Source organism: Anabrus simplex, chromosome 10 (genome assembly GCF_040414725.1).
Source record: "Anabrus simplex isolate iqAnaSimp1 chromosome 10, ASM4041472v1, whole genome shotgun sequence".
Lineage (NCBI taxonomy): Eukaryota > Metazoa > Arthropoda > Insecta > Orthoptera > Tettigoniidae > Anabrus > Anabrus simplex.
This window is the reverse complement of record NC_090274.1, coordinates 114,081,282-114,104,872: the sequence shown is the minus strand read 5'-3', so window position 1 is coordinate 114,104,872 and position 23,591 is coordinate 114,081,282. Positions and strand designations below refer to the sequence as shown.

Genomic DNA, 23,591 nt, shown 5'->3' with positions numbered 1-23,591 from the left:
TATATCTTCTCTGTGTTACCTCTGAAGCAGAGGTACTCGCTAGTCGTGGACGAGACAAAAACTGAGCGCTCAAACAAGAGGAAATGTGGGAAATAGCTAAGAGAAAAGTAACGAATTTAAGGGGAATTTCGGGCACTGAAGCAGTGCTTCCCTTGCTTCATCCCAACGCACGCCGCTGGTCTGAAGCTACTTCATTTCTTTTGGCACACGCAGAACAAGCACCGACATTAATTGCGCGAAGAGGCCTAAAGGCCCGATCCCACGTAGTAGAATGGAGTGGAATATATACATATTTTTAAAAAAGTTTTTAACGTGTTTAATCGGGAGAAGAAAGCGATGGATGTTCCCATCATCGTGCTTCGTCCCTGCGAATGTTCTTATGAAATAGGAAAGCTTCAGTAGTTATTTTAATAAAGCACGGGCAAAATATGCCTGATCCTCTTTTTCCTTTTTTCATAATACAGTATAAAGTACATTATAATATTCCTAAATCACGAGGTATTTTGGGTATCTGCTCCTTGTAGGTTCATAAGACCAATACTGTTTACTTAACATGGAATGATCTACATATAGCCGAGTGGAATAGAACAGAATTATCAACATCCTTTTAACTTGGGGTATTTCGGACGGCCATTTGGCGGCAAATGTGTGTCAGCTTCAGGTGGGAAGTCAGCTGTTTCCTGTATACGGTCAGGAACTTTGTTTCCAACCAAACCCCATGGTGCAAGGACCGTGGCCTACCAAGCGACCGCTGCTCAGCCCGAAGATCTACAGATTACGAGGTGCCGTGTGGTCGGATACTCTCCGCCGTTTTTCTTGGCTTTCTAGACCGGGGCCGTCAGATAGCTTTTCAATTTTAATCACGTATGCTGAGTGGACCTCGAACCAGCCCTCAGAATCAGGTAAAAATCCCTGACCTGGCCGGTAATCGAATCCGGGGCCTCCGGGTAAGAGGCAGGCACGCTACCCCTACTACACCGCGGGGCTGGCAGGAACTTTGTTTCGTGATAGTTTATTTAACTTAGTAATAATGTAATTTCCTCTACGACTAGACCCACGAGTATTATTTTAACACCAGTTTACGAAATAATGCCTGGGAGGAAATGAGCAACGCTATGAGAAATCAAACTGGTTAGAATATTCAATTTCGTGGTAGATTATCCAATTTATTTCACAATTATTTGATTTCACCAAAAAATCATGCTAGAGTCTCCAGTGCATACAGTACGATAATTGACACCGCATGCGATGATTATAGGTACAGCGAAAAATTTCGTAAGTGGCATTTCCTACGTTTGAAACTGTCGTACATGTATTCCTAACAAACAGTACTGCATACGAAACTGCTGTGCTGTGGACAATAAATACACTTCACAGTTTTTAATTAAGTTGAGGCTACCTTGATTAATGAATTCATCCTGCACGATACGTAAGCACTGCTTTAAAGTAGTTTTAAATTGGTCATGGACCCCCACTGCATCTGAAGTAGCATTTCCTCCTGTAAAATTAAACTGTTTTGTTAAATTCTATCTGAAACAATTGAAATTTCAACTCATTAACTCTGAAGTCCTGCCGAGACTTGCTTTATCGCGCAGTAAACATTCAAATAAGCTTGAAGGCTCTCCTTTCGGCTCTCTTGTTACGTTGATTTCAGGCACCCAGAATATTCTCCGATCTCTTTTCCTATCACACTCTTCATTTTCTGCCTCCTCACATAAAAATTCTGGCGCTATCAGACCGTCAATTGCGTGCTTTATGTTTGCCGTAGAATCTCGTTCGGTTCTGCTCCGCTAGATGTGAGCGATAATCGAGTGGAAATTTCGACTGCTCGGTTCGATTCTATTCCACTAGGTGGGAGCAAGCCTTAAGTGATTTGTTTCTTGAACGTGTCTCTGTCTTCGGATGCTCTCTTTTGTGAAGTGTTTTCGTTTCTTTAATTGTTTTGTGAGATACTGTGGCAGACTGGGGAATATGCGAGGGACAGTGCCAGTTTCCATCTCTGGGAATCTCTACATGTTTACCTTGGACTACGAATGAGTTTCAATTAACTACAAATTCATCACAAAATTGTGAATCGCACACACAACACTTATCAGAAAGATTCTTGTCCTTTCTGGGAATTGTCTTTTCCCATCTTGAAAATTCTATTTTATCATTCTTTAGGTGGCTTGAAATGTTTACTTTGAGATGTTTTGTAACTGACTTTACAGCCTGGAACGAAGTCCTCCTCGATTGTTTGTATGATGATCATACTTGTTTAACGGGGCCTAACATCTAGGTCATCGGCCCCTAATGGTACGAAATGTAATGACAATCTAAAAGTGAAAAATCATTCACTGACCATAATTCAAAACGTGATGACGAAGATCCGATCCGCAATACCCCACAGGCACAGAAACTAGCGTTAAACAATAGTAGTACTGACCAAGGGACTGCTTCAAAAGCACAATCCTGAATCGATGATGCTTGTAGTCTAAAGGGGTCCAAAATTCAAGTCATCGGCCCCTCATAATGGTACTTATCGCTAGGGAAGTAGAACCATGGTATTTGTCATATTGCGCTACTAATCAAAAGTACCGTAGACTCGCGGTATTCCACACATTATGGTACTACTCACAGGTAATGTAATACGCACATGTAACACAGACCTATGGTGTTTCTCACATTGCGGCGCCATTTACAGGCAACGCAAACCTATGGTGTTCCTCACAGACGTGTACTAATCACAGGCACTCGTACTATCCCGAGGTGTTCCTCACATAGTGGGTACTAATCATAGGCAAGGCAGACCCACGCTGCCGCTCATCCATGGTGTCGCTCATATAGTGGTACTAATCACAGGTACTGTAAAACTCACCCTGATTCACACACTGTCGCTACTGATCACAAACCTATTGTGTACCTAACGTAGCGGTACTACGCGCAAGTAAATGCGACCCATGGTGTTCCTCGCGTGGTAGTACTAATTACAAGTAGACTCATGGTTCTAATTCGATCATCCCTTGGTCGCCCCTTTTAGTCGCCTCTTACGACACACAGGGGATACCGTGGGTGTATTTTTCGCCTGTGTCCCCCACCCACAGGGTGATGTTTGTTTGGTCCGCGAGAGCTATCTTATTTCGCTCGAGTCCGCCGGCAAGCCGGTTACGACGCCCCTATTCGCCACCTGAGAGGCGCCACGCCAGCGTAGTAGATTCGTGGGTTTGTATCACATTTCATTTGTAAGTTTTATAAGTTCGGCACAATGTTGATACTAAATGCATTCAACTCGCCCGGTACCACTCAGCCTTGGGAGATCAACTGCGTAGAGGGGGCGATCAATTCCCACCTCAGACATCCTCGAAGTGGTTTTCCATAGTTTCCCACTTCTCCTCCAAGCAAATGCCGGGATGGTAACTAACTTAAGGCCACGGCTGCTTCCATCTCTGTTCCTTGTCTATGTCTTCCAATCTTCCCATCCCCGACACAAGGCCTCTGTTCAGCATAGCAGTTGCGGCCGCCTGGACGAGGTACTGGTCATCCTTCCCAGTTGTATCCCCGACCCGCAGTCTCACGCTCCAGGACACTACCCTTGAGGTGGTAGAGGTGGGATACCTCAAGGAGTCCGAGAGAAAAACCAACCCTGGAGGGGTAAACAGAGCAAGAAAGAAAGAAAGAAAGAAAGAAAGAAAGAAAGAAAGGAATGAATACCCGAAATAGAAATTGAAAACTAAGATGAGAATGCTAACTGCTTTTTAGCCACTCTGTAGTTTTGTCCCGGTCTACACAGAATTCGTGAAATGATAGTGTCCCTTTGCTCTTTTTTCCCTCTTCGGAATACAAAAAAGGCACACAGCAATACATATTCGAATTTTTCCAAACACAGTTAAAGAAATGCAAATCACCACGCCATTAAAAAAAACGAATTAGCGCATAAATTAAAATTATTGTTTAGGATGAAGTTACAGCGAGAAATCACTTTGTTCTTGTTTGCATAAAATTTCTGCTCGAAGTCCGAAAAGGTGCACAAGAATGACACAAATTCCAATATTTGTAAACACAATTTACAAATTATAATACCACACTACACAATAAAAAAATAAATTCACTAGCGCATAACTATCAGATCTCAATATCAAGCCAACAAGCACCTCATTGCGAACACATTGCCAACATTTACTACAACAAAACCATATAAATAAAACTGGATATGCGGCAATTTTCGGTACACAGCTTCCTGTCAGTGGGTAGGAGGCGAGCGCTCCAGCGGCAATACGGTGAAACTTCCTAATTACAGCTTTATGCTGGGCTTCACAAGCGATTGTCAAGGCCGGTATAAGGAGCGCAGCGAGGGATCCAGTCGGCCGTGTTAAACGTCGTATGGTACGTCCATTCGTCACCAGATGGCTCACCGGACGCGGTACAGTGCTAGCGTTTGAAGCGGAAGCTGACGGAACCATCAGAACCAGTTCGAGAGGGAGTCATGGCATAGATAGAAGCCTGGAATGAAACATCTGGTTTGTTTGAACGTCGCCGTAACACATCGAACGATTTCGGCGACGGAAGTATGGGAAAGTGCTAGGATTGGAAAGGCCGTGGTCTCGAGGTGTAACCCCAGCATTTGCCTGGTGTGAAAATGGGGAAGAAAGGACAATCTACCGAATGCATCCTCACAGCTGCGAGACCCTAACCACACGGCCAACTCTCTCGGTAAAAATATTTATTGAACTGGTGTAAAAATACATTTTTTTATTTAACTTCTTACTTGTAATGAGTTGTAAGTCTAGAATAGAACTTCGTAACAGACAGTTTACTGAAGTGTGTACATGGTTACTACCGCAAGAACAACTTCCTTCAGGTCATTGGTTAGACTGAAAACCTGGAACAACAGTGGGAAGATGCAGGGGAAATTTGCAGGTGCGCGTGCATGTGGAGAAACACACACTATGAGCTACCTTATTCAATGCCCTTTGGCTCCCGTGACCTGCACCCAGGAGGGCTGTAAATAAGGTAGCAGTCCGGACACTGGCAGGAGATCGGGCATGCGTAAATACAGTAGGATATGGGTGGCGCTGTTGTCGATATGTAGTGAGCATATGACGGGCATCCGGTTGCGAGTATTGTGTTGAAGACGGACTGTCGGCGATAATCCGTAGAGGTTGGTCTCAGTCATCAAACGGTGTGGCACATACTGACGGAATATCTTAATAGGAGGAAAATTGCCTCTCGTTGGTTCCGCATCAACCCACCGACAGCAACTACAACCAATAAGAAACTGGGATTTGAAACAGTATTGCTACAAAGGAAAGAGGGTGATGATCTAATTTTCCAAAAGTAGATGGCACTATATTCTGTTACTGAAGCTTACCAATAAATAACCTGTCCTATAAATGTCGTGTGGTCATTGTTACTACGCCAGTACGGCGCAATAACCTTATTGATACGAAACGCACCTTACATCCCCTAAACGCTGCCGGTATACGTTAAATATATATTGAAGTGTAAAAGCGAAGTGTACAAAGTTCAACACCTGTTCGCTTTTTTACTCTATCCACCTAAGTTTCAAACCTAACTTTATCTCTCTTCTTTAATAATAACAACTGTGCCGAGGTACACCTTCCCCGGTCAGTTGAACTACGCACCTCCTATAACGCCATCTATGTAATGTAACTGGAACTAATGTATTGCAAGATACTTTGGTTTTCAACTGTTAGATGTCTCTATCATCGCTTTAAGTGTCCCCTCTGGCGGGATCAACAATCATTAATAACTGTTAAAGGAAAATATATTGTTACAGTTGGCAAACCTCAGGTTTTAAAGATTGTTTTGTTCATGTATCAAAGTTGTCAACACCGGTACTTCTGCTGGTTCCTTCTTTAATAGCAATCAACCTATCAGAATTTTTTAAATATTTTCTCTAGCCAATAGGGCCGTATTGTCTTCATTGCTCCAGTTATTTGAGTACGCAAGGTCCATCGGATAGCTGGTGGAGAAGGTTTCAACCTCTTTTATTGATGCAAAGTTCTAAATTTGGTGGTTTAAATGTAGAATTTTCGGCAAGTCTGTGGACTTCCCTACTGGGAAATATGTAATCTAAGGGAACAACCTGGCATGGGAGTGACTAAAGTTTCTAAACCTCTAAAATTCATAACACTTATTTGGTATTAAATGTTTCTCATTTAGTCACCCCTCTGTATCATTGTGCCATAAGCCCACTATGAGGGCCAAGTGTTTCTCCTCCTAGCCTGTTGTTTATGCCCAGTCATTTGAACCTTTTCTTTTTACATTAAGGCTATTTAGTATGGGCACCTTTGCCCCCGTTTATCGGCGTTAGTTCCCTTTAGGAACAGTGTGTTACAAACTGTTGAACAACAGATAAGCCAACATCAGAGCAACGGTGTATACATACTATATTTCTATTTTATCAATTTTAAAGCAGAGAGAAAAAAGGGAAAGAAATAACATTTCAAATTATGTTGTGTTAAGCTAAGCTCTAGTTAAGTCCTTGTCCACCCATTTACCCTCACACTTCTTCTTACACCTCTGAGTCACGGAAACCCAATAATAATAATAATAATAATAATAATAATAATAATAATAATAATAATAATAATAATAATAATAATAATAATAATAATAATAATAATAATAATAATAATAATTAAAACAACAGAAAAAGTTTCAAACATTGAAATTGACATTAAGGAAAGACGAATGAAATTCTTTGGACACCTCACAAGATTACCAGAAAATCGACTGTCAAAAAGAATATTAAATTATGTTAGCTCACTTAAGAATTCAACACCTTGGCTGGACGAACTTCGAAAGGACCTCAGAAACGCAAACATATGTGCAACAGACATTTTAGAAAGAGACACCTTCAGACACAAAGTCAACAAGTGGGAAGTTACATCAGAGCAACCAAAGCAAAAACAGTGCAGACCGAAATGGTCGGAAGAACGTAAACAAGCCTTCTCAGAGAGAATGAAAGCCTATTGGAAGAACAAGAAGAACCCAAAGAAAGCTTGATTGAGTTGTTTGCTTAACGTCTTCCATTATTGGGAGAATACGCTAATAATAATAATAATAATAATAATAATAGAAAATTGGTAGTAAGAATTCCGGGTCAATTAAAACGATGCAACAGAGAAAGGTCAGTAGTGCAAATAGCTTACCTGATTATAGGGCACTGTCAACGTTATTGGTGTTCTGTTTCTATCGATCACAGTTTTCTGCAAAAAAGAAAGAACAAACACTTATTAAAAATACATATCCGAAATACACAAAAGAACAATGCAAAATGAAATTAGACACACTGATAACTGTTGTGAGTACGATAGTACAGAGATACACGAATGTTCGTTAGGTAAGGTGAAAATAGGTGGAGATTTCGTGATGTAAGCTCACCGAACAAAAAATATTAAAAAATCAGTCACTCCTGGAAAAATCATTATAAGTATCATTTAATACCGTGTAACTCCGCCTCTGGCCATGATAACCGCCTGGATTTCGTTAGGAAGTGAGTCCACATGGCTGTCCAGGAACGTCACATCCACGTTAAGCCACTTTGAGGATTTCATCGCGTAATTCCACCGAATTGCGGGGATGCTGATGTCGGCGTTTTACCCGCGGTTCCAACATATCCCACAGATTTTCAATGGGGTTCAAGTCAGGTGAATTTGCGGGTAAATCGAAATATAATAGGGTGGGGAGTGCTCATAAAACCAGACACATATGCATCCAGGACGATGAGCTTTGCTGTTGTCATCTTGAAAAACCGGGGTATCAATAACATACTCATCATGCAGATGTTGACCGACGGAAAGGCAACACCTGAGTGGTCACCTCAGTGAGCGGGCTCAATCCATTATACGAAAAACACCCCCAAAGCATCACACACCCACCTCCGGCTTGAACCTGACCTTGCACACATTACGTTCCGCCAGTCAGCTAATGTCCGTTTCTAGCCCAATGAAGAGGCGCAGCTTTATGTGCCTCTTCCGAAGTGCCCGCCTCCCAGTGTTCACTGCATACAGTTCCCGTCGCTAACGCGTCACCGGCCCCTCTCGTTCAGGATGTCTTCCGACCACAATTCTGACGTCATGTTTCGTGCCCACTGCGAAACACCAACAAATCCAGCAACTTCACGCACCGTATAGCACGTCCAAACACGACTGCCCTTTTCTGCCACGTACACTGTCCGCTTGAAACATCAGTGTCTCACTTCTGCTCCCGTAGAGGCACTGCGCGTGAGCTTGAGCATGGGACTCATTCGCTGCGCCATCTGTGCGTGTGCACTTTTGTCCGGTGAGCTTATGTTGGCTCACTGCAACGTTTTATGACTTATCGACACTTCGTTCCATTTCAAAGTAGTCCTTCACAAGCAATACATGCGCCGTTTTTTCATACCGTGTTATTAAAATTTCAAACGCATGACTTTTTTTTGGCACTGTGGATGTGCCTTTTCACACTGCCTCATCTGAAGGGAATTTCTGTGAACAGTGGCATTATGCAAACGTCCCGAGGAATCATCTGCGTGGAGCTATGAAGAATACTGGATATTCGCCGCACTTAAGCGAGCTCGGTGCTGCGGCAATGCAGACACTAACAGGCACTAATGGGACAGCATTAGAACACCTCACATCCATGTGGTATCTGAAAATTCCGAAATCTGAAAGAACAAATTATGCTGCAAGAAATTCCCTTCGCGTCTTGCAGTGCTAAAACAGAATGTTTCGTGCGTCTGAAATGTTAATACCACCCTGTAAAAAAGAAAAATGCACTGCATGTGGAGGGTGATACTTTGAAAAGGAACGGAGTGTAAAAGAAAGCTTCTAAAAATATGTAAATAATGTGGACTATAATGGCCGTAAAAGAAGCAAGATAAAATGTGTACCGTACGTTTGGAGTGACGGATTCGAAAATATGGACACGAGTTTAAACGTCAATTGAAAACGAAAAGCACTGTGTGGACCAACCTCAAATCTAATGACACCAAGTTATAGCTGCATTCATCGCACGTTTAAGGGCGGTATATACACTTGTTAATGCTTTAGCTATTTCAACTCTGAACACTCCACAGTCCTAAGAGAACATAACCACATCCGAGTTACAAATTGGTGAGTTAAATGATTTGGTAGCAGGGTAGGTATTTACACATAACGTACATTGATGTTCTTATGAAAAATGTGTGTTCAAAATTACAGACTCGTATAATCTAAAACACCTTTGGCCAGTACGTCCGGCAGTTCGAATTTATGACACTTGCACGGAGATGGAATGTGTTGACATTCGCACATCCAGGAAATTACTAAGCATGGGTGTGTCAAACAGTGACACTTGTACGAAAGACCAAGAAGGGTTGCAATTCAGGAGCAAAGGAGGTGAAGTTGTAAAGATAGGTAGATACCTTTAGAGTTCACTGCTACAGTTGATACCTGGTAACAACTAGTGTTCCATATTGAACTGGTGATGATTGTTCTGCAGCTATGGAGTTCACCAATACCACCAAGATGACCCTTTGTTGATTTACAACGGATATCAGTCCATTGTGGACTACACCAGTAAAGATCAACTGACTTATTGGTGGTGTGAAGATTTCAGGAAAAGTAAATGTAAACGAAGGATAACAAGAAAAAGTAATATAGTTTTAGGTAAGTCGTGTTTGCATTCCAGATGAAGCGGCGAATGAAGTGAGAAACAGAGTATGATTTCAACAATTTACACCGAAGAGGTAGGCAGTATATGAATACTGAGACTCCGTGCAAGTGTTCCAACCCCGGCCGTTCCACTGGACCGATTTGCTTCATTCTGTTTTTATTCTCTCCGGAATTACCTGCTGGTGAATAATCAGCGGGCTGCACACTGCACGGGAGTAATATCCTGACGTAAACATTTCAGCCAAGTTAAACGATGTTAAATGGCAGACGTATATGACTTAATACTATCCGGAGATAAATACTGTAAGGGGTGAGACACCATAGCATTTCGGGGTCGCTGAGATGAACAGCGACACTCCGGATGCCACTTAAGTCTTCGTCAGCATTGGGGGTGAAAAACGGTGAAAAAAGAAAGTATTCAAATGAGCGAGATTATAGATGCATGTCCGTATATTTCAGCATAGCCCTCAACCAAACTTGGTATCTATATGACTATCTGGAGAAAAATACCCCTACGATTGCGGGTTAGGAAGGAGTGACATGAAAAATCATCGAAAAAGGCCAATATAAGTTTTGAATCCATACTTTTCGGGGTCACTAAGATAAATTCTGACTCTTTATAATTTAGCTTATGGCTAGTACATAACTCTACATACAAATATTCAAAAATATAACAAACAATATAACACCTTAAACAATCAACCAATCTCTAAAACAGTTCATAAACTTAAAAACCTAAGTAAGCTGTCCAACCATTGTACAACCCCGTCAGAAGCACACACAAACTCCTTCAGCTGACCGGAGTATGACCTCCTAGGACATTCGGTGACAATATGACGGATGGTCTGTTTCTTCTCACCACAGTCGCATGCAGGAGAGGAGCGCAAACCCCACATATGCAAAAATGACCCGCATCGTCCATGATTGGTACGGACTCTATTGAGAAGAACCCAAGCTCTTCTGGGGAGATTAAAACCAGGTGGTGGATGTTGGCGACTAAAGAGGGTCTGCCATTCATCTGGAGCTGTGTTGGTCCACTCCAATTGCCATTCATCAGAACCGTTAAAGTTCCTATTGATGAGTTCCCTTGCAGTCCGAATGAGCGGAGATCTTGACTTCAGACGTCCATACCTAACAACGTCTTCGTGAATTGGAAAACTTGGGTTCATTGTTATCTTCCTGAATTCGCGAATTAGGTTGTTTTGTCTGCGAATCCTTGGAGGTGTTATGTGGCTCAAGACTGGCAACCAGAAAAGTAGATCTGACTGCGCCGCTGACAATGCGCATCGTCTGATTCAGAACAACATCAATATTCTTAACATAAGGACTTTTCAGCCAAACAGAAGAACAATACTCGGCTGTAGAGTATACCAGTCCCAGTGCTGACGACCTAAGACTGGATGCTGATGCTCCCCATGTAGAACCTGCAAGTTTCTGAATGATATCGTTCCTGTTTAGCAGCGGTATTCATTAAATGTTTCCTGAAGGTTAGTGTCCGATCAAGAGTCACTCCAAGGTACTTGGGGTTAGGATTGTATGGTAGGGGAGAGTTGTCGAGGGAAACATTCAAAGTAATGTTTGCCTGCCTGTTATTAAGGTGAAAGAGACAGGTTTCCGTTTTGCTGGTGCTAGGTATCAAACACCACTTATCAAAGTACTCGCTCAAAATGTCAAGGTCTCTGTTCAGAATTGCTTCTGTCTTATTCGCATTGGATTGCTGAGTAACTATTGCTAGGTCATCCGCGTGCGCGAATTGGCGTGATGTAGTGCGGGGTATATCGGCAATGTACATATTAAACAGCAATGGAGAGAGCACAGAACCTTGAGGGAGACAATTGTTCAGCTTTTTAACTTTACTATGTTTGTTATCCGTAACTACTCTCTAGATGTCGTTTAAATCAAAGTTTTGCTTCCGTCTGCAAGGATTGAAAAATAAAATGTCCAAAATGACAGATTACTGTTGAATCCACAGTTGTCACGCTCGCTAGGCTAATTGGTGACAATCCCAATGACAGTTGGAATCGCCCACATCATATCTACTGTATAGTGCCGCGACGTGTAAATACATACAATTATTGTTTTTCTCATTATTTGTCTGAAAGGAGCATCTGCTTCCCAGACAATATGACCTGCAACAAGAACCAACTTCCACGCGAAACAAAATAATCTAAAACTCACTACAAAAAGTCTAAAACTAAAAAATAGTTCGTGAAATATCAACCTACGCCACAATAAGGAAATCTACAAACATTCACCTGAAACATAATTAACAGGCAATACAAATCCTAAAAGTTAACATTCAAAAATATATCCAGGCAATTTCACATCGAGACACGTTACTCGACCTATTTATAACGAATGCTGCGGAGCACCACGGGCCCTCTAGTTATTGCTTAAAATGTTATCACTTTAATGTGCAACGGGTTTTCTTCTTCTACTTCTGTTCGGTTTTGGCCACTATGGACCACGGAGTAACTACTACTGTATTTTGGATCATCTTTTCCCTCCCCTGGCTTTGATCTTCTGCCAATGTCGCTTCATTCGTTGGCTTATCTGCTTCCTTCCTTCCTTCCTTCCTTCCTTCCTTCCTTCCTTCCTTCCTTCCTTCCTTCCTTCTGAAAAAATCGCTTTTGAAGATTTCTTTTCTCCTCCTTCTCGGAAGCCTCTGAAGTCTGAAACTAATTGTCGAAAGTGGTTGCTGTTTTAGATGTCTTCACGACTAATGCCCATTTTCTCCATATCAGCATGTATCTCCATAAACAACCTGAACAGTTTTTTCCTTCAAAATGTCAAACGAGCCTTTCTTTATTCATACGTATGAGATGTTCATAAAATTGTATTCGTCTCTTCTTCATCGACTCTATAATTCAGTCTCTTTGTATAACTCTTTGTCAGGTCTTAATCGTTGTCGGATAATCTTCCTTAGGACCTTCCTTTCATACTTCTCCAATTGTTCCAGCAATCCTCTGCTTGTTAAATCCAAGGTCTCAGCAGCATATAGTCCTTCTGGTTTGATCACGGTGTTATAACGCCTTAGTTTTCTTCTCAGACGTACAGTATTTATTTACAAAAAACAAGTACATCTATCCTTACGTCACACGCCAATTCGGAACGAGCCTGTATAACGTACCGTTATTCAGTCAGGCAAACAATGAAGCAGCTGCGGTACAATACTACCAAATCATGAGATTGCGCTCTTGAGCCTGTGACGTACAGTTTTTTCCCTCAAATTAGCTGAGCGACAGTGACGGAAATCGTGGTGAACGTGTATGTACACATCTGTAAATGCGGAACTTGGGAGTCGAGACTGAGAAGGCTCAATGATATTGAAACAGGCTATGCATACAAAGGGAGGAAGAGGCGATATTTAAGACGAAGTTTACTGTACTAATGTTAGCACTCAATAGCGGTTACTGCACATATTTGCGGGTCTTCATAAAGATAACGGGATATCTTCATCAAACATGCTCCCGTCTACCACCTATACCCCCTTGCTGGTATTGCCTCTCAACAACAAGATAAGACGTTGCCGCATGGGTAAACATGAAGAAGCAAGAGACAGACCTTAAGGTCGCAATAATGAAAGATGAGTTATGACAGATCTTAGAGAGAGGTCCGTTGACTGCCTGCCGGGGCAGGATAAAGGAAGGTAGGAGTATGATTGCTACGGAAACGAGGTTGCCATGGAGAAAAGCCTGCTGGCCAGCTCGTGTTGCTTGGAGTTACCGAACCTCTCGCTTCTGACTTAAGTCTTGTCCCAAGCAATTCAGTGTGAGTTATATTCTATTTATGTTTCAGTTTTGTGGCCGTTGAGTATCTAACGGTTTTTTAAATACTAATTCCGTACTATTATTTTATTTCCATACATATTTCCAGCATGATGAATACTCCTCGAGGGAGATAAGACTCGTCTACCGTGTGAAAAAATTACCGCCAGCCGTGGTGTGACAATTCATCACCAAGGAAGGGAAATGATATGTGCCGCAAGGGAATTCTATGAAGAGGCTACAAGTTTTTCGGAAAGGAATGTTCCTTTAATTTCATTCCAGAGTCCAGGAACGCACTGCCAAAACTCAAGAGTTAGCGAAAGTGCTAGGACAAGAGTTACGATTACGAAGGAGAAACACAACTCGGGAGGAGGTTCATCTAAACTGTCCACGCCTGAAAAGAAGAGGCCTAGAACTTCCACAATTACAAAGCTGGATCCGTTTAATTCGTTGCCAGTGAGTGAACAGTACAGTGTGCTGTATAGATGAATTTCTGCGCTTTCTGAGTAGGGCTAGTTAACCTCTTTTACCGGTAAATATATCGCCATAATCATGGACTGGCTTGATCCATGCGATCCTGTGAAAGTGATTCGCCCAGTGCCTATTCTCCTACGAAAATACCGAATAAAGAACAGGATGTGAATTTAGTTCTAAGTTCACTTCCCACATCTGCTTCAGTTTTTGCCCTTAAGTCCAATTATTCGACAAAAACAGAAGTGCGCAAATATCATGACTAAAACTAGGTTTCACTAACATTCCTGTGAATAACCCGGATGGCCGCAGTGTATTCTTTGCTTAGATATTTTAGCGAACAATAATTTCAAACATGTAGAACTTAAAAGACTTCCAGAACATGTGAGTAAATCTATCGACATTTGTAAGCGTCACGAGCAACAATTAAAAGTAAACATGAATCAAATTCCTATAAAAACAAGCTACAGTTTCTAAGGAAGCAAGGATATTTTACTCAATTACAAAATCTGACACCGCACATTTTTAGTGAATAATAATAATAATAATAATAATAATAATAATAATAATAATAATAATAATAATAATAATAATAATAATAATAATAATAATATATAAAGAGGAAAATGTGTATATTTGTTTGTAACGGATAGACTCAAAAACTACTGAACTGATTTTAAAAATTACTTCACCTATAGAAAGCTACATTGCCAGTAACATGGGCTGTATTTTATTTTCAAAACAATTCGAGGGGGGCGGAGCACGGGGAGATGTAAAAATACTACGCTAATATAGGCGAAATATCGAATTTGTCGTACAAGGACGAGACAAAACTCAATTTAAGCCCCTTGACGCAAAGAACAAAACTCGGTGAGCCCTGCGGGCCCGAAAACCATGTTTTAAGGCCCTAAAACCAACCGTTATGGAGATATTGGCACGACACTACGCCTGCTCTAGTAATCGAATAAAGAAATGAACTGCCGTAACCATGGCAACGTCAGTTCCAGTATTCTTACAGCAGCGAGATTATCCACAATGTATCACAAAAACCTAACATGTTACAGACATGAAAATTGATATTCGGAATCTCCTTTAAAAATAAAACACAAAATTTTGTTTTCAGAAAATCCACTGAAGGGGAGGATGGGAGGGGGAAAGAACCGATGAAGGAGTTGAATTCTTTATATGAGGATACATACACAGTATCTCAGAAACTGAAGAAATTACAGACGTTAAAATTGGTACTTGGTATCTCTTTTACAAATAAATGATCCACTTTTAAAAAAAATCCATTTAAGGGGGTGGGGCGGGTGAATTTTTACAATGAGTATCATCTACCTCTTTTCCCACACCTGTGGGGTCGCGGGTGCGAACTGTGTCGCACATGTGGATTTGAACCTGTTTTATGAGTGGATGCCCTTCCTGACGCCAACCCCGTGTGTAGGGATGTAATTAATATTGCGTGTTCCTGTTGTGGTCGGTTATGTGGTGTACTGAGTGAATATGAAGAGAAGAGTGTTGGAACAAACACGAACAACCTGTCCCCGGGCCAGATGATTTAATCACACCCGATTAAAATCCCCGATCCAGCCCGGAATCCTGTTAACCCAAGGCCTCAACGTTGACCACTCAGCCAAGGAGTGGGTCAGTTTTTAAAATAAGTATATCTACAGTATATCTCATAAACTTAATATGTTATAGACGTGAAAATTGGTATGTGTAATCCCCTTTAAAAATAAAGAAACACGTACTTTTGTTTTCGTACAATCAACTTATGCTGGAGATCGAAAAAAGTGAAGGAGGAGTTGAATTCTCTTGATGAGCATACTTATATCTCAAAAACTAAGATGTTACAGACGTGAATATCGATATTTGGAATCATCTTTAGAAATAAAGAAACTTTTTTTTTCGACTTAAGAGGACTGTTTCTCACATGTAGAGTTCCAGATTGGGCTCTGCCAGTAGCCTGGTCATCTTAGCCGCAAAAGGTAATGCCACAAACGTGGTTTTACAAAGAGGTTCTGGGGTAAATAAAATACAATTTTTCGGCGAGTTTTTATACCTGAGGGATTTTGAGATAATGTCTTCGTGCAGTACAGAGATACAGTCATTTTTTATTAAATTACGAAATCCTCGCGAGCGAAGCCGTAGGTAACAGTATATGTATACATGCTGAAGCGTAATTCGCGCACTCGGGCGTCGCAGCGCGACTCCTCACATGCCAGCAATAAAAAAATGTCTCTTACAAATTTTCGTCTTGCGAGTATATACGGTAGAAAACGGACGTTGAAGAGTAGCAATCTGGCAACACTGTAACCACATGTAGGGTAACTACCGCTGTCAGCACGTTCTCGTCGTGCTGTACCAGTTGGTGCAGTGGGTAGAGTTTTTGGTTGGCATGCAGGAGGTTGATGGTTCGATCCTGGGTTGAGGCGCATTTTTATTTGCTAATTTCCACCTTACATTACCTACTGTAATACAGTAAGACACCGTTTCTGAGGTCACATGTATCCTACATTTACAACATTTTGTAACGCTGAAACAACAAATACCTGGTTAGACTAATAAGAAATAGACAGCTGAAACAAATGACCAGACATACGACAGAATAACTACACAAACAATATCACTTTCTATATGCTAAAGATGATAGCACAGTACAATAACACAACATCTACTCGTCATTTACATACTACATGTATAATAATAATAATGTTATTTATTTCACGTCCCACGAACTACTTAAGGTTTTCGGAGACGCCACCATACTGCATGTAACATGATCGCGCAGATGTAGCAAATTAGCTCTAATACTGTCCATATCAATGACCGCATGACCTTCACAACAGAATACGTTGTCTTCAGGACAACAGATGCTCAAAGCGACCTCCCTGCACGTCCAAACGTTGCGCAACCCGCCGGATCATACAGCTCTGGACCCTTCGCAGCATAGCTGTGTTCACAGTAACAAAAGCAGCATGAACACGCGCTACCAATTCTTCCACATTTGTCGGCGGAGTAGAGTACACGTGCTCCTTCAGGTGTACCCACAGGAAGAAATCCAGGGGAGTTAGGTCAGGTGAACGCGGTGGCCATACAACTGGACCTCCACGTCCCAGCCATTTCCCTGGAAATGTTCTGTCCAAATACTGTCGCACATTACTTCCGGAGTGTGGAGGCGCACCATCATGTTGGAACCATATCCTCTGCCGTACATGTAGCGGAACATCTTCCAGCGCATCAAGCATATAGTTTGAGAGGAATGCATTATACCTTCGTGCAGTCAACCGGTGAAGCAACATGTAGGGGCCCAGACACCTGTCGCCCAGACGTTGATACCAAAGCGAACTTGATATCCACGGTCGCGAGTGACGTGTGGGTTAACCTCACACCGATGGTGGGCATTGTGCAAATTGAAGACACCCTCACGATTGAATGCTGCTTCATCCGACCATAGTACCGTGTTCACGAAGTCATCGTTGGCTTCCTGTTGTTGTTGGAACCATTCACAGAATTCCACCCGCTGATGGAGATCTGCAGGATGCAGGTGTTGCGTGCAAGAATAATCATAGGGGTGCAGACCATGCTCGTGCAGCACGTTAACGACCATGCGTTGCGAGATACGCAGCTGCCTTCCTACGCTACGTGTACTTCTCTGAGGTTCTTGGTGTATGACCTCCAGAATAGCCTCCTCAGTAGCTGGAGTACGGCGAGTCCGTGGACGACCTCTGTCACGTGATGGTGGAAGGAGAGAACCTGACTCCCGAAGGCGCACCTCCAGACGACGAAACACATTTTTATCTGGATGGCGTCGACGAGGATATCTAGCAGCATATTCACGAGCGGCAACACCAGCCCGGTTATCAGATGCACCAAGGAACAGAAGCATATCCACATATTCATAGTTTGTGTATGCCATACGTCTGCCACAGTGGTTTAGAAGTTTATAAGACGGACATTCGATATGTGTACGCATGTACATTGGAGTCTGTCATGGGCGCGTTACTCCGCTCGCCACTAGTCCATGTCTGGTGGACAGTGCATACGCTACGTACTAAACACGCCGTCAGTCCTGCGCGCTGTTCCACCTAACGAGCAATACCTCTCTGACAGATATTGTTCTGCATGATTCATCCCGGAATGGTGAAATGGTCGGTTTCGAATTACACTGTTTCCCTAACAGTAATAGACATGATGTTTCCACGATCGCATCGATATAATAATAATAATAATAATAATAATAATAATAATAATAATAATAATAATAATAATAATAATAATAATAATAATAATAATACATTGAGATACGTACTGAACAGCATGCGGTTACTAGACGCAATGCCGAAAGGCAGAATTATTGGGACCATGGTGATAACACATACAAATTGTAACCGAGGTTGGACATTATTCGCAGAGCACGTTGCTAGGCCTACTGGTAACGTAAGGCCCTAACGAAATGTAATGGACCTGAACGATGCAAGAATAATAGTTGGTACTAATCTATGGGACCGTTGGAGGAGGGTACAAAGAAAACATGTTTCACATCTAGTAGATGAAGTGATGCGAATAAATTCACGCCCACGACGTGGAAAGGGCGCCTTTCAAAGCTGACCAATGAAAAAGATTGTTCGTCCATTTCTAGGATCGTAGTATGTAAGTGCAAATGGTTTCTAGAGGACCCACTGCAATCGCTGTTGACGATTAAGATGCCAGATACCATACCACCTGGATTACATTTACGAAATAAAAAACATACGTCTCGACCACTCGACCTCCTGCATGCTAACCCAAAACTCTATCCACTGCACCAAATGTATAGTACGACTAACTTCTGCTGACAGAGGTAGTTACCCTACATGTGGTTACAGTGTTGCCAGATTGCTACTCTTCAATGTCGTTTTTCTGCCGGATATACTCGCAAGACGAAAAGTTGTAAGAGACATTTTTTTATTGCTAGCATGTGAGGAGTCGCGCTGCGACGCCCGAGTGCGCGAATTACGCTTCACCCTGTATGAAAATCTACAACCTGTTTTCCAGTCACTGACCGAGTCAGGGATGTAATGAATGAAGCATATATAGGCTGTTATTACAATGGGGTCGCCACTCCCAAGGTGATTTATTAATGAGTGATAAATGCTATGAAATGATAATGGAGAGTGTTGCTGGAATGAAAGATGACAGGGAAAACCAGAGTACCCAGAGAAAAACCTGTCCAGCCTCCGCTTTGTCCAGCACAAATCTCACATGGAGTGACCGGGATTTGAACCACGGTATCCAGCGGTGAGAGGCCGACGCGCTGCCGTCTGAGCCACGGAGGCTTCACCCTGTATATATTGCTTAATTCTGTCTGTCATTAACAGCGATATTGAGAAAGCGAGAATTTTTAAACAGTTGAAATTGGTACCAGTTATGTCTTCTTCACAAGAAAAATACAATAAAGCTCTCACGATCACGACTTTTGTACTTTTAAAAAAGAAAAAAATTGTTTCTGACAACGAAGTTACTGTCTCATCGCCATGGCGACGTAAGTACACAGCTATCTGTATCGGCATGAGTTGGAACTACGTACATCCTGACTTTGTTGCCTTCCACCTGGTACTAGACTTGGGTTAATGCGATGTTGTCCACCATACTGCTTAGTGAAAAATGCTATCTTTCAGTAAAATAAATAACGTATATTTTCACTGACTCCATAATATTAATGAGGTTAATAAAGCAGATTTTTGCAATGGAACGAGATTGAATTTACGGAAGCTGGACAAAAATATGGTTCATGCAGAAATTCAGATGGACTCAGTCAGCATCAGGAAAAAGTGTTTTAATCCAAGAATATTTAGTACTAGTGAATATTCGTTCTTAAATGCAGCAATTTCCTCTAAATTTAGCCTTATCTCTCACAATGAATAAGCCACCAGCATAAACATTAATGTCGGGATAAATCTCTCCACTCCAGTGTTTTGGACAGTTGTATGTAGATTTCCCAAGCGCACGCACAGATCCATAGACGTCAAAGTACAACTCCGAGCTACAACTGCACTCAATATGGTTTCTAGGGAAATACTTCAATACCTGTTTTGATTCCATTCGAATGCGGCATAAAACTCGGAAAGTGTAACTTTTATTGATAATATATATTAACAGTCCGTTTAGAATTTTCAATTACTTTCTAAATAGTGTTACAAATAAAACTCCATCTGTTTCATTACTCTAATTTATTTCAGGGTGATCTAATAAGTGCACACACACAATTCTAATCAGCTATGAATGGCCACACTTACTAATTACTGTCTATTTACAAATTGCTCTTCCTTATGGCGCAGCAGGCGGTCCAGCCCGTTGCTCTACCTGGGGACACTAAATCCTTACTTTCACTTCCCCAAATCCAGTCACCTCCTACAGCAGCTGTGTGTAGATAGGTGGATCTGAACACAGGGCTACGGGCCACTCGATACACGACGACAGTTCGTTGGTTCGACGCCAAAGACAGTCCACTAATTCAGTCACATGGAGCAAAGAACTAACAGCTCAACAGCATTTAACAGCAGGACGATACTCACAACACGAACATACACAGGTGCATTTATCTTAGCACTCACGACAGCGGGTTTTCTCGCAGACTCACGGCGATCCTCAGTCCACACGCAGTACTATCAGGTGGCACACGCTTCCGTTCCGTCGTCTCCAGCCCATCTACTCACTGGTCACTCCGACACCACAACAACAGCTGCTGGTTCAGACCTCGGTGGGACACTAGCCAACACCTCTGTCGCCGTCAGCCCAACCACCGAACCCCAACACACTGAGTCTCACGCGGAGTCCAACAATGACCGACTGTCCGCGGCTAGCATCCCATTTTATAGCTCAGGTGATTTGAGCCAGAATTTTCGCGAGGTGAATAGAGGCAGAACATTCCGGCTGAATCTCCAAGAAACTAACAGGTAAGCCGGCAGACGAGAACAACACACGGAAAGGCCAGCCCCACCCTACAAGCCGGTTGGGAGATTCCAAGTCGTGTAAGACAATAGGCTCTTCCTGGATGTACCGAAAAAAAGCTACCACGAGGCTGACACGTAACATTGCCCGCCCCCCCCCCCCAGCTGTTCTTCGGGATAGCGCCCGTCGGTCTAGATGTACCTTGGCCTCCGTCGTACTCGGTAGCTGACGTCATTTATTCCTCTCATAGCGTGGTAAGGGCTTTTCCACGTCCTCTGGAACTTCAAAGACAATCATTTCTTCCTTACGTAGTTATATCGCCTTCGTGATTTCCCGTGGTGTCCGCTCGTTGGTCGTGCCGCACCTTCACCCGGTCGCTCTCTATGCTCGAACTCATCTTGACAGCGGCGCCCACATCCTCCGGTCTCCTCCTCAGATCCATGTAGTACCTATCGGTCGGGGTAGGATGGTCCTCAGGCTGGCTGAACCCTAAATCTACCCGAAGTCGCAGCTCTCTTTCAGATGGCGTCCTCGCTGGAGCAGATCCCGTGGCCTACGGACTGGTAAGCCAGAGGGACCAGGGGAAAGTGACGATCCCTATCCTTCTGCGTTTCCATTCAGGTGTCACGGCTCCAGTTTCCTTCGAACTCCACGGTCGTTATTCGGCAGGAAACTTCGTGCTCGACCTCCGTCCTGGAACAGCTTGCGCAGTCTTCTGGACAAGGTCTTCGGAACAGAGCGTCTAAGTGCGGAACACGATTTGTCTCGTGAAGACCCTCGTCGACCATTTTCTGCCCGTCCTCGTTTGCTGTTTGCTACACAGTACACAAACGCAACTTTTGTTTGGACAATGAAATTTCTCGTTTTGGCATATTTTGTTGTGGAATTCGTGGATTGCGCGTCTAATGAGAACGTTCCTTAGTTTCTGATTTTCGTTCGCCCGTCTTCTGTCAATCATCGCGTCTGTAGAGTAGAAGTCTAGGGTTATTTCTTGACGTTTCTTCTCCGCTGTCTCGATAAGCGTCCTCGCTGGATTGGTGAATGGTAAGGATAACTGGAGTCGTAGTTCCTCTACGTAGAATGGCTCTCTCGCTAGTTCGCATACGAGTCTAGATAAGGCTGTTTTTGCTACTCCTAACACTCTTTCTAGGTATCTGCCTTTTACTTTCTCAACTATCATTAGGTCCGTTAGGGATAGTTTTTCTCATATCACTTCTAGGCCGTACGTTAGGATTGGGCTTATTTTTTCGTGGAATAACGTCATGGCTGTTTGTAATGAGAGAGACGTTTTATTCCTTGTCATATATTCCCCTGATAGCGGCAGTTCCTCTTTCATTAATACGTATCCTGAAAGAGTTGCCTGTTGTTTGTAAGGGTTGTACCAAGATAGTTGTACGAATTTACTAGATCTACTTCTTTCTCTTCCAGTGTCACTAACTTTAGCTGCTGGCTTACCCCCTTTTCGGAATACCATGTGCACTGCCTTGTTCTGATCTTTAATTCGTTCTCCGTCGTCCATTGACATAATTCGTTCAGAGATTCTTATAGTTCGGTCTTGCTTGGTGATTCTAGGATTATATCGTCTGCGTACATATACAGTGAAACCGAGGTGGTTCTCTCTAGAATCCTCGTGACGTCTGCAGTGGCAATGTTAAACAGAATGTGGCTTATCGATCGCCCTGAAGGACTCCGTTGGTCTAAATGATTTATTTTGCAGTTGCAGTTCCATCTTTGATTTCTACCTTGTTGTATGTATGTTTCTTATTGCTTGTGCCATGTACAATTGAAAAATCAAAAATAGACGCATGGAGAATTCTGAAGTCCTATATTGGGTATAATCGTCCTCGGAAGAGGCGGTACAGCTACAAAAAGCAAGTGAAGCAACTCGCTATTGTTAAGTGACACATTCCTGACGAAATGAAACTGTCAGTACACTATGTAACTATCCGCATATCAGAATAACATAATAGAATGAAACGGATGAGGAACTGGCATAATGGTTAAATAAATGTGTGAAGTGAGGGACACGCGTGGCAACTGAAGCACTTCACGGCGTGTTGGTGTAGGGAAAAGTCCTTTGTTATCAACAAGGAGATGCGGGTTTCGAATGCTGGTATCGGAACTTTTCTTTTACTTGAACTCCGTTACTCTATTGTATTGTATAACTACATCATACTAACGGACTTGGCATTTCCACTCCGAATGCTTGCAATGAGTGCTTGGTTTATCATCACTGGCCCCTCAGGTCCGATATCGAGGTGTAAATATGCTACGTGCCTATTACAGCGAGGAATAACCTTACAATATTATGCTTGTTCTTGTGTGCAACAGTTAGCTCCGAGGAAGAGTACCCACCTCTCAAGGTGAGAACCAGGGTTCGAGTCCAATTCTAAGCATTACTTTCTTTTTTAACTCTGAGAGTGTTTACTTCTATTCATTGCGATATCTTGCACTGTGCTTTTAATTATGTTAGTCCTAAAGAGGACTGTTTTAGACATAAATTATACCTCGCTTAGAATCCATCACTTGACGGAACTGTCGTGGCATTGACTCAACAAGCTTGCTGAAGTATTCCCCGTCGAGGGCGATCTCCTCACATGCGTCCAACTTAATGCCTCGCAAAAAGCATCATGCGAACGCGGGGGAGGTAGGCCAGTGTTTCTTTATATGGCATTTCCACCTTCCTATACATGTTCAATGCGGTTCAAGTCTGGGGCTCGAGAGACCCAACTGACAAAAAACGAGATTTCCAGTTCCGGAGGTGCACATGGCCCCAAGGTTC

At 42.6% G+C, this 23,591-nt stretch overlaps 1 protein-coding gene across 4 annotated transcripts in view; it reads right to left on the bottom strand.

The window, feature by feature from the left end:
• Positions 1–23,591, bottom strand: part of capt (adenylyl cyclase-associated protein 1) — an 861,909-nt gene that overhangs the window by 751,165 nt on the left and 87,153 nt on the right. For all 4 annotated transcript variants that reach the window (XR_010861164.2, XR_011018799.1, XR_011018798.1 and 1 more), the window contains exon 3: positions 7,155–7,211. The gene's annotated coding sequence lies outside the window, so the exon portion shown is untranslated. The remainder of the gene's footprint in view (positions 1–7,154; positions 7,212–23,591) is intronic.